Raw genomic sequence first — 12,184 nt, 5'->3', positions numbered from 1 at the left:
CTCCTCTACTTAGTCCACGAGATTCGAACGAGCTGTCCACCAATATTAGATTGGTCGAGTGATTGAGGAAAACCGCGATCACCACCTTTATGGACAATCGACCACCGCAAGAACCACCACCACCACGAGACACCACCTGCGCCGAGGAGGAGGAGAGAGCCGTGAGAGAGAGAACTTTGAGAGGGGTTGGGTTTCGTGTTTGCTAATTAGGGTTTGATCACACTGATCAGTTAATTCCTTACACTCCTTGCAAACCTAGGCACCTAGTCTATTTATAATCTTATTATAATTAGATTAGGGAACGAAGCACAAAACTCCTTCTAATCCTCTACATGGCCGGCCACCTAGAGTGATGAGGCCCATGATGAGCCTCGTCCTCTAATGCTCGATCTATCCCCTTTGTGTGACCTTATAGGATCCGTCCAACTGGGCTTTGGGCTATTTTACTAGTCCAAAGATCGTTAGTACCTCTAGCTATGGCAAAACGACGACCCAAAAGTACGAACTTAATTATCTCCATAATTTGATCCATTTATATATCTAGTAATGGCACACTACGAATACATAACTCCTTCAATCTCGCACTTGTCTGAGACAAGGGTGCAATATTCAAATTCCTTAAGTCAATATATGTGTCGATTTGATAATATGATTGCATCACATGTCGAGATCATATTAATCTACAAATCGTTTCTTGAAATCTGAGTTAGAATTACAAAACCAAATGATTACTATGTAATGCATTTGAACGCGGCCACGTATTTTCTGAATTCTCCCTCTTCAAGCGGCCATGACACATTTTCTAATTTAATAGGTAGACACTATCCAATCTTGTGGTAACATGACTCCCACTCAACTTCTGAAATAACCGGAAAACACCATTTATAATCTCCAGTTACGGCTAGACGTTTGAGTGTACCACAGTCACAACATCCATTGAATGAAATCAATGTTCCACTCATGTCAAAGGAATCCACTAATATATACGGAAGCTCTATACTTGAACTTCAAAGTAGGTCAATAGTTCGATCATGCATCATTCATGCATATCCAAGTGATTGACCGAGCATCACTATGCCCCTATAGCCCATGAAACTGCGCTATCCAATCAATCTTACATGCTAGTTCATTTATTGAAATCATTTATGTCCACTTTAATGATCTCGAATTAGGAACTCAAATAATATATGAATTTTGTTCACCTGTGGGGTTTCAATTCACCAGGTCATCAACCTGATGAGCCCATTAATTCATAATTATTTTGGACATTTTATTTTAATTTCCAAAACCATAATTAAATAAGAGAAATAATAATTTCTATTTTAAACATAATTCTGCAAATTGATGCATTTCTCATGTAATATGTTTTCTCAAAACATATACAACTTAAATTACACAACTTGCTTCAATCCTAAGACTTTAATATGAATCTCATACCTTAGTCCATGGAAGGGGTTTAGTGATTTCTCACTCATAATAAAACTTTGCAGAACACAACCTTCCGCTGGTCAATGATCTCATAATTGAGGTGATATCTCATATCCTTTTGTTTGGATTTGTGATGTGACTCTGGCTCCTTTGTTCTTGGGCAAAGGTGACCTGTTAATCACATGACATTTTAATATGAACTTCCTCTGTAACTATCTGACTATAGTTTAATACACATATTCTGACATTGAGTATGCAACAGTGCTCTGCCTTGAACTCTTCAAGCTCACTGTCATTCTCCATCCAGACACAAATATGCATTTAGATCACCATCTAGAATCATCTTGCCTGTTTGGAAAACTTGCATTCGTGTAACCTTTGGACAACTTGCTTAAATTACCATTTAACATAATAGCTAGAAGAATTCCTCTTAGTGCTTCTCAAGTACTCTAGGAGTTACGCTTATTCTGAATTTGCTTGAAACTTGCTATACATGCACAAGTCATATGCAACATCTTGCTTTGTACATTTCATGGCACATGTAATGGATCCTTTTGCAGAAGCATAAGGTACGCTATCCATACAACTCAAGTCTATTAGCTTTTGAAGGCATTGAGTCTTACTGAGTGTAATACCATGAAACATGGGAAGACATCCTCTCTTAGAGTCTTGCTTCATGAATTTGTCAAGATCCTTATCAACATAAGTCTCTCGATTCATTCTAATCATTCTTCAAGATTCACTTCATGGATCTTAATTCCCAATATGTACTCAACATCTCCTAAATCTATCATATTGAAACAATCTTTCTAACCATTGCTTGACTTATTCAAGCATCGATATATCATTTCATATGAACTGTATGTCAACTACATACTAGACTAAGAAGACCAATTACTCCCACTAAAATTCTTGTCTCTACAAGATTCCTTTTCGCTCTTAAAGGAAATAAAACTGTTTGATTGCCTAATTGAAACGAATGTTCCAACTTTCTAGGAATTTCTTGATTTCAATGCAAACTCTTAGGGTGTATCATATACATGCTCACCACCAAGAACGTTTCATGAAGGTGATTTTGATATCCATAACTTGAATAATCCGAATAGGCTTACCCAACTAATAGGTTTGACCCTATTTGTAAGACTATTATGGACTAACACATCTTTACAAACATGGAGTCCATACTGGATTTCATGGCTTTAAGCCATTTCCTGAGTTGGCACTTATCCAAAGCTTGCTTGTAGGTCATGGATTCTAACCGCTCTAATAAGAAAATTTTAGAATCCACCTTTTCTCAGAATTTCAACAAACTATTTGTTTTGATCCCAAGTGACCTACGATAGGTATGAGCGACAATAGAATTATTCTCTTCAACTCTTTGAAGCCTTTCATTCTAGTGGGACGATAGAAGCCTCGCTAGTTGAATTAGCTTGCTTTGACACAAGGTTTATCAAATTAGCTGATTTCATGCGCATTCGTCTCTAATGTAGTGTTATCCACATCCATTTGTTGCTCGTCTCGAATCTCATCGAGATTTAACTTTACTCCCACTTGGCTTTGTAGGAAGACATTCTTTCTATAAAGACATTATCGCGAGCAACAAACACTTTGTTTCTACGCGATTGTAGGAATAATACCTCTTAGTTTTCATGAGAAAACCCATGAAGAACTATCTTTCTGATTTAGGGTGCATTATGTCATATTTGTAAACATTTTACATTGATTTCATAACCCTTAATCCTGTTTAGAAAAGATAACTTTTGGAACATTTCCAAATCATAACTCTTATGACATCTTTTCTTTTGCTTTGGTTAAGTTTCTTGTTTAGTATATTCGCAATTGTTGTTGTTCTAATGCATATCCTCAAAACGATATTTGTAAACCACTAAATCTTGGATCGAACAATGGCAAGCAAAGTTTGATTCCTTCTTCATAAACATACACTTTAATTGTAATGTTTCTGGACTGTGAATTAATTCAACAATCCCCTTTAGATGATCATTCCTTTTGAGTTAAATTGTTCATCTCAAACTGATTTTACATTTCATTTTGAAATTTTGAACAATTCAATGTTTCCAAGCTTTACTTCATTAAGTAATTATCGATATATTTACTTAAATCGTTAATAAAAGCAATGAAGTAGTTAAATCTCTTTGCTAGTTTTGAACTTATTGGTCCACATACATCATATGTTTGAGTACCAAAAGGTCATTTTAGCTTCTTTTACCCTTTATACTAAAAGGCAACTTGGTCATCCTAACTTATCAAGCATGACTTCTAATTCTCAAGTGATTCATAATCATATAAGAATAAGAGTCCATCCATATCTTTGGATGTGCAAATGGTTAATGTGACCTAACCTTACTTGTTATAAGTAAGTGTATCATCTAAATTTTACTTTTGTGATTTAATTATATCAATGCCATAAAACAAAATTAACTCATATCCAGCAAAATGAAAGACAATTTATTACCTTGGTCATGGATCAACACTTGTCCAAGCCAAGTAAACCAAATTCAGTATTCAAAACAAGAAAACCGAAATATTGTCTCATCAAAACTGGAAATTGTTCTAAAATCATGATAAACTAATCAAAATTTAAAACTATGAAGCTATCTCTGGCCACTCAAACAATTCTAGTGCACCTTCAAGCTCCATTTCCTTGCTAGCTTCACTTGTTTGTTGTTCCTGCGTAACATCACTATGTTAAGCACTGCAACTTGGTATTATATACCTAAGTGAAAGTTAAACTGTTTATTAACAAGAGTGTTAGGTAACTCTTACCTGTCACTTCATCTTAGTGAGGACATTCTTGTTCAAGCACTGGCTTATTCTCCTTTCAGATAATCCTCTGCATGATTCTTGAGTAAATCAACTAGTTTAACTCCAGAATCTTCATCATCTTGACAAAGTTTCTCGAGGTCAAAACCATCATGTAAAGAATGCAGAATTGTATCATGAACCTGATGATCTTCATATGGTCTCCCTAGCATACTCATGCGGTCAAATAGTTCAACCATCGAATCCACATAAATCTGTACTGACTGGCTTGGCAAGAGTTTTCTTGAAATTATCTCGCCATTGAGCTTGTAGGTTTCAAACCTAATACTTCCAGTCCAGTAGTCGTCATTCTTAGGAACCATATTAATGTTTTCCTTGACGTTTTCATCCATTTCTCCATCAACATGGGAATTCAGAATTCCATAGCAAACTTCACGTAAGCACTTAAATAAGAGATAAGGTTCATAGTTCATGAATCTTTTAGCCCAATCTTTTGGAATAGAAGATAACATCATATGCGCAATTCTCTCACATTCTGAAACATTTCTCAAATGCTTCTCAAGAGTCATGCCTGGACTAAATCTGCCCTCGGATTGGTAAGTCTAAATGAAATTCAAGATTTTCGTTCCTTAGAACACTTCTAAGTCCGCTTTCCCAATCGTTGAAGTTGAGAAAGTTAAGCCTTTTTATCATCGTTGGAGGTAAAGAATTGTCATTATTGTTACGGCTACCCATCTATGTAAAAATAAGGCAAAGTATAATAATTATGTTTAATTTAAATTAAAGTACCATAAACACATTCATTTGGTAACTTTAAAACACTTTATTCAATAATTAATTGATCCCAATTGAATTTTAAGTGATTCCAAGATCCTTTATTTGTGCAATTATTGACCGGACTTTGGCCCTACTATCAACCATTACATTTTCAAGGTGAGTAAACTCTTTACTGATTACAACTCTTGTAACTCTTGGTTGAATAGTTAATCATCACATGTTTAATTATTTCCCTTTGCTTCAAGGTTCTAAACTCTTTAGGTAACCTTGTTGAGCATAACCAATTAAAAGTGTAAAATTTGTTTTACCCCCACTCCCCTAAGATATAATATGACACCCAGCTTTTGCATGACCCATCATAAATATCAAAGGTTTCATCGGGTTTTTAATTGGAAAAGCAATCTCAATATTACTGGGACCTAGATTCATTATGTTGTGATTATTTAGTGAACTCTAGCGCATCATCAATCAACATAAATAAAATCTAACATGCATAATCTACTAATGCAATAAAACATGACATAGTATGACCCCTTAGTCCTAAGAAAACTAGAAATGAAAATGCTCCCACTTGAATCATCATGGATCTCCATCCACCTTGCTCCTTTGGGCTTTCACTTCATGGGCTTCTTTGGACTAACACTATTTAAATAAATATTTTATTTACTTTAATTAAAAGTTATAAAAATACTTAACGGTACGCAGACCGTATTTAGATTACAAAAATACATCACGATGCGCAGATCATATTTAAGAATCTATGGGCCACACTAGTCTATATATAGCATCATAATATCATATATTATAAAAGTGCCATATAATAAATCACTCAACATGTTTGTCTAAACTACAACATCGAATGTTCATAATAAAGTCAACGCATTTCCTAAAATATCTTATATTTTAATCATAATTAGATAATATCATATATTATTCATGACCGTTTATGAAATATCATATATTTAATTTAGTCATGAGATAGAATCAAATCATATTTTAATCTAGAAAGATAAATCATTTTTGGTCTTCCATGATTATCCTAACAAATTTAGAAGATTCCATCCTAATTACTAGCCAATCAAATAATTTTAAAATCAATTATATCCCAATCTAATTATGGGATAATCACATTATTTAAATCAATTATTATCCTTTTGGAATATGCTCAGAATATCCTAGTCAATCTTATCCAAAATTAACCACTTTAATTAGGATAATTACCAATTTAAAAACTTTAAATATGGATATAAATCAAATATAACAACTTTGAATATTTGATTTTTTTCTAAAATAAAAGATTTTATCCAAATAAAACCGATTTTATCTTTTAAAATAAAATATCACATTTTAAAATATTCCATCTTATCCAAAATAAAACTGATTTTATCCCAAAATAATTCATAATTATCTTGAAATAATTTTCAAAATAAGATAATTTTTTTTTTGAAAAAACGCAAGCCACCATCGCCGGCCACCGTGGTTGGCTAGCCGAAGCTAGCCATGGTGGCTGGCTGCCTTGACGACAGCCACTGCCGTAAGGGCAGTAACGCGGCAGCAGCGCCAGCAGCCGTGCAACACTTGCACACTGCTGCCTACAGCCACCCCGACCTTCGCCCTCCCCTTCCCTCCCTCTTGGACCAGCAGCGGCGACAACCACCTTGGCTGCGCCACCCAACCGTGGCTGCCGCCTCTAATTTTTTTTTTGTGTTTTAATTTAATTAAAATAACACTTATCATAATTAAATTAAATCAGTCCATAAGATTAAAATTAAATCACATTCAACTTTAAAATTAGGGTTCTTCATAAAATTAATCCCAATTTAATTCTAACTTTTAAAATTAAATTGATGATCATACAAAAAACACTTTTATGCATAAATCAATCCGATTAAAATTATGAAACATAAAATAAATCGAATTAAATAAAAATCAAGCACAAAAATAATATTTTAGGTCTATAAATTTCAAAAAATTCGAAAATTTAGGGTTAGGGGAATCGAAAATTTCGAACATATTAGGGCTAAAATTCGGTCTCTTCATGGCTATTTTGAGCATAATTAAATCACATTTAATCGATTCCAAAACTTCAATCACATTAAATATAATAATTGAACCATAATTTGATTAATTTCTCCCTCTTAATTGATTATAAAATTAACATGGACATCAAATAATCGTATTATTATGATCTAGCGCGTTCATGCAAGAGGCTAACTGATACCACTGAAGGAGTTTATAGGTACTACGCAGCGGAAATAACATGAATCATATTCAAACACGTACCAATCCCAAGATCACATGCATAACACACAAGACACATAATCATACCTTTGACGCGTGAATTCCACGTTGCAATTCGATAGGCAAATCAGGGAGATAATAGAGCCCCAAGTGTTGCTCCTCTACTTAGTCCACGAGATTCGAACGAGCCGTCCACCAATACTAGATTGGTCGAGTGATTGAGGAAAACCGCGATCACCACCTTTATGGACAACCGACCACCGCATCAACCACCACCACCACGAAACACCACCGGCGCCGAGGAGGAGGAGAGAGCCGTGAGAGAGAGGACTTTGAGAGGGGTTGGGTTTCGTGTTTCCTAATTAGGGTTTGATCACACTGATCAGTTAATTTCTTACACTCCTTGCAAACCTAGGCACCTAGTCTATTTATAATCTCATTATAATTAGACTAGGGCACGAAGCCCAAAACTCCTTCTAATCCTCTACATGGCCGGCCACCTAGAGTGATGAGGCCCATGATGGGCCTCGTTCTCTAATGCTCGATCTAGCCCCTTTGTGTGACCTTATAGGATCCGTCCAATTGGGCTTTAGGCTATTTTACTAGTTCAAAGATCGTTAGTACCTTTAGATATGGCAAAACGACGACCCAAAAGTACGAACTTAATTATCTCCATAATTTGATCAATTTATATATCTAGTAATTGCACACTACGAAGACATAACTCCTTCAGTTATCACGTGATATTTGATATGTTCTTTTGAGTCTTTTTGAGTGCAAAACGTCCCTTGTTCTTGGATTATCCCGCCTCATTGGTTGGCCACGAAAGCCAACGTTATAGACTTTTGTATTTTTCTTTGACTGGTTTTGTTTTTTTAGCTTTTCTTGTCAAAGAAAAAAAAAGATTAGTTTTTAAGCTTACTAGATATTTAACATATGGCACTGCCTCAAGGGCCCTTCAACGCTTCAACCTGACCAACTCTCCTTTCTGCGCTTGCTTGAAAAAAGAAAGCATGGTCTTTATGAGAAAAGGAGCATGTCTACTTTGAAAACTTTCTCGATGGAGCATAATCAATCCACCACTTAAGTCTGATACTTCAATTCCCTGCATATTGATTCATCAATACTGGTTGAATGGGAAATGCTTGCTTCTATTCTCTCCCTTCGAGTGATGAACTGTGATGGTCTAGTTGTATGGAATTATTAGGGAGTAAAAGGACATGCTTCACAATAATTAATCGAATAGAGTTTTTGACCAATACTTGAATTTAGTCGGTACTTGAATTTTTGGTGTTCTCAGCTTTCAGCTTTACCAAAGTACCTAAACCTTAGCTTGTCTTCCTTAAGTTAGACACAACATAGATTTATTTCATTTCTTACTTTATATCGTAATCTTTAAACATGTTATGTTATGTTATGTTATGTTGTAATGATGACATTTAAATAGGAAAACAAAAAAACATTGGTTATTCATTTTCAATGTACTCAATGTTTAGGTTATAGGTCCTAGACCACCCAATTTTATCTAGTCCACTGAAGCATATAACTATTGCTCATACAATCATACATTCATACCCTTTACCCTCCAAACTGTTTTACTCCTTTCAATTAGAGCCCAAAAATAGCCTAATTATAAACAAGAACCCTCCGTTTTTAAATACTCGCTCCATTTCTTCATGCGCGGAGTTTTAGAAGAAATTGGAGAAAATAATAATATATGGAGGTAGTGGGGTAGGTGGAAGAATAATAAATTGTAAAAAGCAAAAGTAGTGGAGAGGATTGGAGGAGAGAGAATATGTTGTGGGTCTACTAGGTGAGAGAAATCAGTTAAATATTATAAAAGCTTTCCAAATAAGGAAATGGAGCAAGTATTTGAAAACAGCCAAACAATGAAAGTGGAGCAAGTATTTAAAAATGGAGGGAGTAGCACTAAAACATTTCATTGGCCTAAAGCGCAAGTATAACCTAATCATTAGTCTTCTTTAGTTTTTCTAATAGTGTAGTTCTTATACCCTTTTACCCTCCAATCCATTTTGCTCTTTGACGAATCTTCAGCTGTTGGTGTGCATATCGAGATGCAGTACACTAGGTGCAAACTGCCTTAATATGCACATTTAAAATCCATAATGTTAATTTGTTATTTACATTGTATAATTTTGGCCTAACTTTCTCTCTCTAGAATTTGAGAGCTTCTCTCACTAAAATTGTGAGCTTCTTCTCACTCAACGTGAGTCTTCCTTAGCTAAGATAGGGTTCTTGCTTTTCTGCAGGGGATAGATTTTGTTATCCATCCTTCCTGTTGCATATCTTCTTCAAATTAGTGGTATTGGTTAGCTTCCTTGAGTTTTTCCTAGGTGGATTAGGCTTCTCATCTACCTTTCTTCTGTCGTAGTTTCCCAACCTTTTTCTTTATCCAAGGATATCCTTCAGCCAATTCCCCTCCTTGGGTTCTTGGGAAACGCTTCAAATTCTGGAAAGATTATAATCTTTCTCCACTCCTCGGTAGCAATACTTTAGCTGCCTCTCCCTAAGGGCGGCCCATACAACCAATCACCTCACAACATTTATTGATCTGAGTCTAATTTTAGCCGTCAGAACCTATTGCTAGGCTGCTGCTGGTTTTAATTTACTTTTATTCTACAAATTCTTGTTCCCTATGTTTAAACCTTTGCTTCTTCCAATATAACTGGTTCTTCTATAATTGTAAGAAGTTTTTCTCCAGAAATTTTCATTCACTCATCTCCTCTCTATTCTGTAACTCTTTGTTTTCTTCTGCTCTACCTGTGTCCCTTTCTCCAGTCTCTTTATTCCTTATTCCATTCTTTTGTCTCTTTATTGCAAGTATATGTAATAATAACCAATCTCATGATACTAATAACGATCAAAATAACCTGGATCTAAGGGGGGACCACTCATTCCTCCTCCCTCAGATTTCAACCTAGCAAACACTTCTATTAACTTCAACTTGTGTGTAATTGGTCTCTTTATAGGACCATACCCCCCACCCGTTGAATTTTTCCAACATATTGTTAATTCTCGGTTGATAAGGAGGGGGGTGCTATTTGAACCTACAGATCTGGGAAGTACTACCTTTTCGGATGTTTGAATAGATAAGATCAAGAAGGGCTTATCTGCTTAAGCACCACCGTCATTGATGGAAGACTCATCAACCTCAGGAGATATCAAACGGATCTTGTCCCTCATCACATCAGCTTCCAATGACTAGAATGTGGGTTAGAGTTTATGGACTCCCCCTGGCATACTTAAATACAGGGTGAGCCCATCAAATCTTCCGGCACGTGGAGTTTATTGAGGAAATAGACCATGATGGGGAGAACCTTCCTCTCCAAGCTGAGATTCGAGCTGGGATGCTTATCAACATCTCTCTTCCTCTTATTCCAGGCTGCTTCATCCCTCTTGAGGGTAACCGAGTGATATGGGTTTATCTACAGTACGAGGGTATATTCAAATTTTGTAAGCTTTACAGGTGTGCTGGACACTCAATAGCTCGGTGTAGACTACACCCTGTGACGGTAAGGCAAAGGGTTAGGCGCTGGCTCAACGTGGTTGAAGCAAACGGTATAAGGGTCTTATATGGACCTTCTGAATACCCTTATTACACTAACTTTATTTATGGCTTACCTGATAAGTACAAGGTTTCGTAATCCTCACACAGACCTACTGTGGGTAGAAGAGCCAGAAGATGATACCTTTTACAGGAGGGTTTCACAAGATGATTTGGATTATGATGATAGCCGTTATCATGAAAATCCACCTTACTCCCCGGATAGTGATAACAGTGAACACTTTCACACCGGGGAGGAGGACTTCTTCGACGAGTCGAAAGTTGCGCAAATGGCTGATATGGAAAGGGAATCATCTCCCCTGGATCTCACTCTATCGCCGGGAAGGCGCTTGGGTTTAGGGGACGACCCCTATGCTGAATTCACCACATCCAGGGGTTCGAACCCTATCCAAAATCACAGATATGAGGTTAGGGAAAGCCCTCCACCTTCTCGGCATTCAAGCCCAATCACTAATCAGATAAGCCCTCTGTCTAGGAATTCGCCGACGCCGCCACATTCCAAGGTTCTACTTACGAAGTGGGAGAATTGTCCTCAGCACAACACAGAGAACAACGCGGTGGCGGCCTTGGCACTTTATTCCACACTTTGGGAATCACATAATGGGCGGCTACCCCAGTTGAATATGGTTTTCACAAATCTGTTTTTCTGGGAAACAGGATTGAGGTTCCTCCACCAACCTCTCTCCCACAAACAGGGTTCTTTAATTCGTCAATAATGGCGACAAGCAGGTTTGACTCTGAAAATTTAAGCGACGAGGAATATGCGAGTGTCATAGAAGCTAGTACTATTCTTGCGCTTGGAATTAGGAACACAAGAAGGGATGATCCGTGAAACCTCTACCATGGTACAAGAGCTGCAACACCGCCGTTCTTAAGGCTGACATCTTCGGAACTTGCAGGGATGCCGATCCTCCCTTTCATGGAGTTCGACTCGCCTAAATACCCCGGTATCTCCTTTTAGCTCTTTTAATTTTACTGACCTTTTCAACTATGATGATAGAACTAATTCGAGAAGGAGGATTAAGGAAGCAACAAAACACAACCCTTACTTGTGTGATAGGGACTCAGTCAAGTAAAGTGAATCAGATCACTTGTGGGTGGAAAGGAAAAGACTTAAGAGATTGAACAGGTGGTCAGAAAAGGGAGGCTTCAATATTTGGTTAAAGGATAAGAATGGGAAAAACAAGTTCGCAAGCAAAGCTTTTTCGGACCTCGTTATGGCAAGGGAGTTTGAAGTTGACATTGATGATGATCTGGCCCGGAAGGCCAAGCTCAAATGACCACATGAAAACTCTTCCTCCTCACCCGAATCTTGCAAAAGGCAGAGGAGTGAAGAGGTTACATCGGTACTTAGGACTTCTTGTGATGACA

The sequence above is a fragment of the Chenopodium quinoa genome, unplaced genomic scaffold, assembly GCF_001683475.1.
Source record: "Chenopodium quinoa cultivar QQ74 unplaced genomic scaffold, ASM168347v1, whole genome shotgun sequence".
Classification (NCBI taxonomy): Eukaryota; Viridiplantae; Streptophyta; class Magnoliopsida; order Caryophyllales; family Amaranthaceae; genus Chenopodium; species Chenopodium quinoa.
This window is presented reverse-complemented; position numbering follows the sequence as displayed.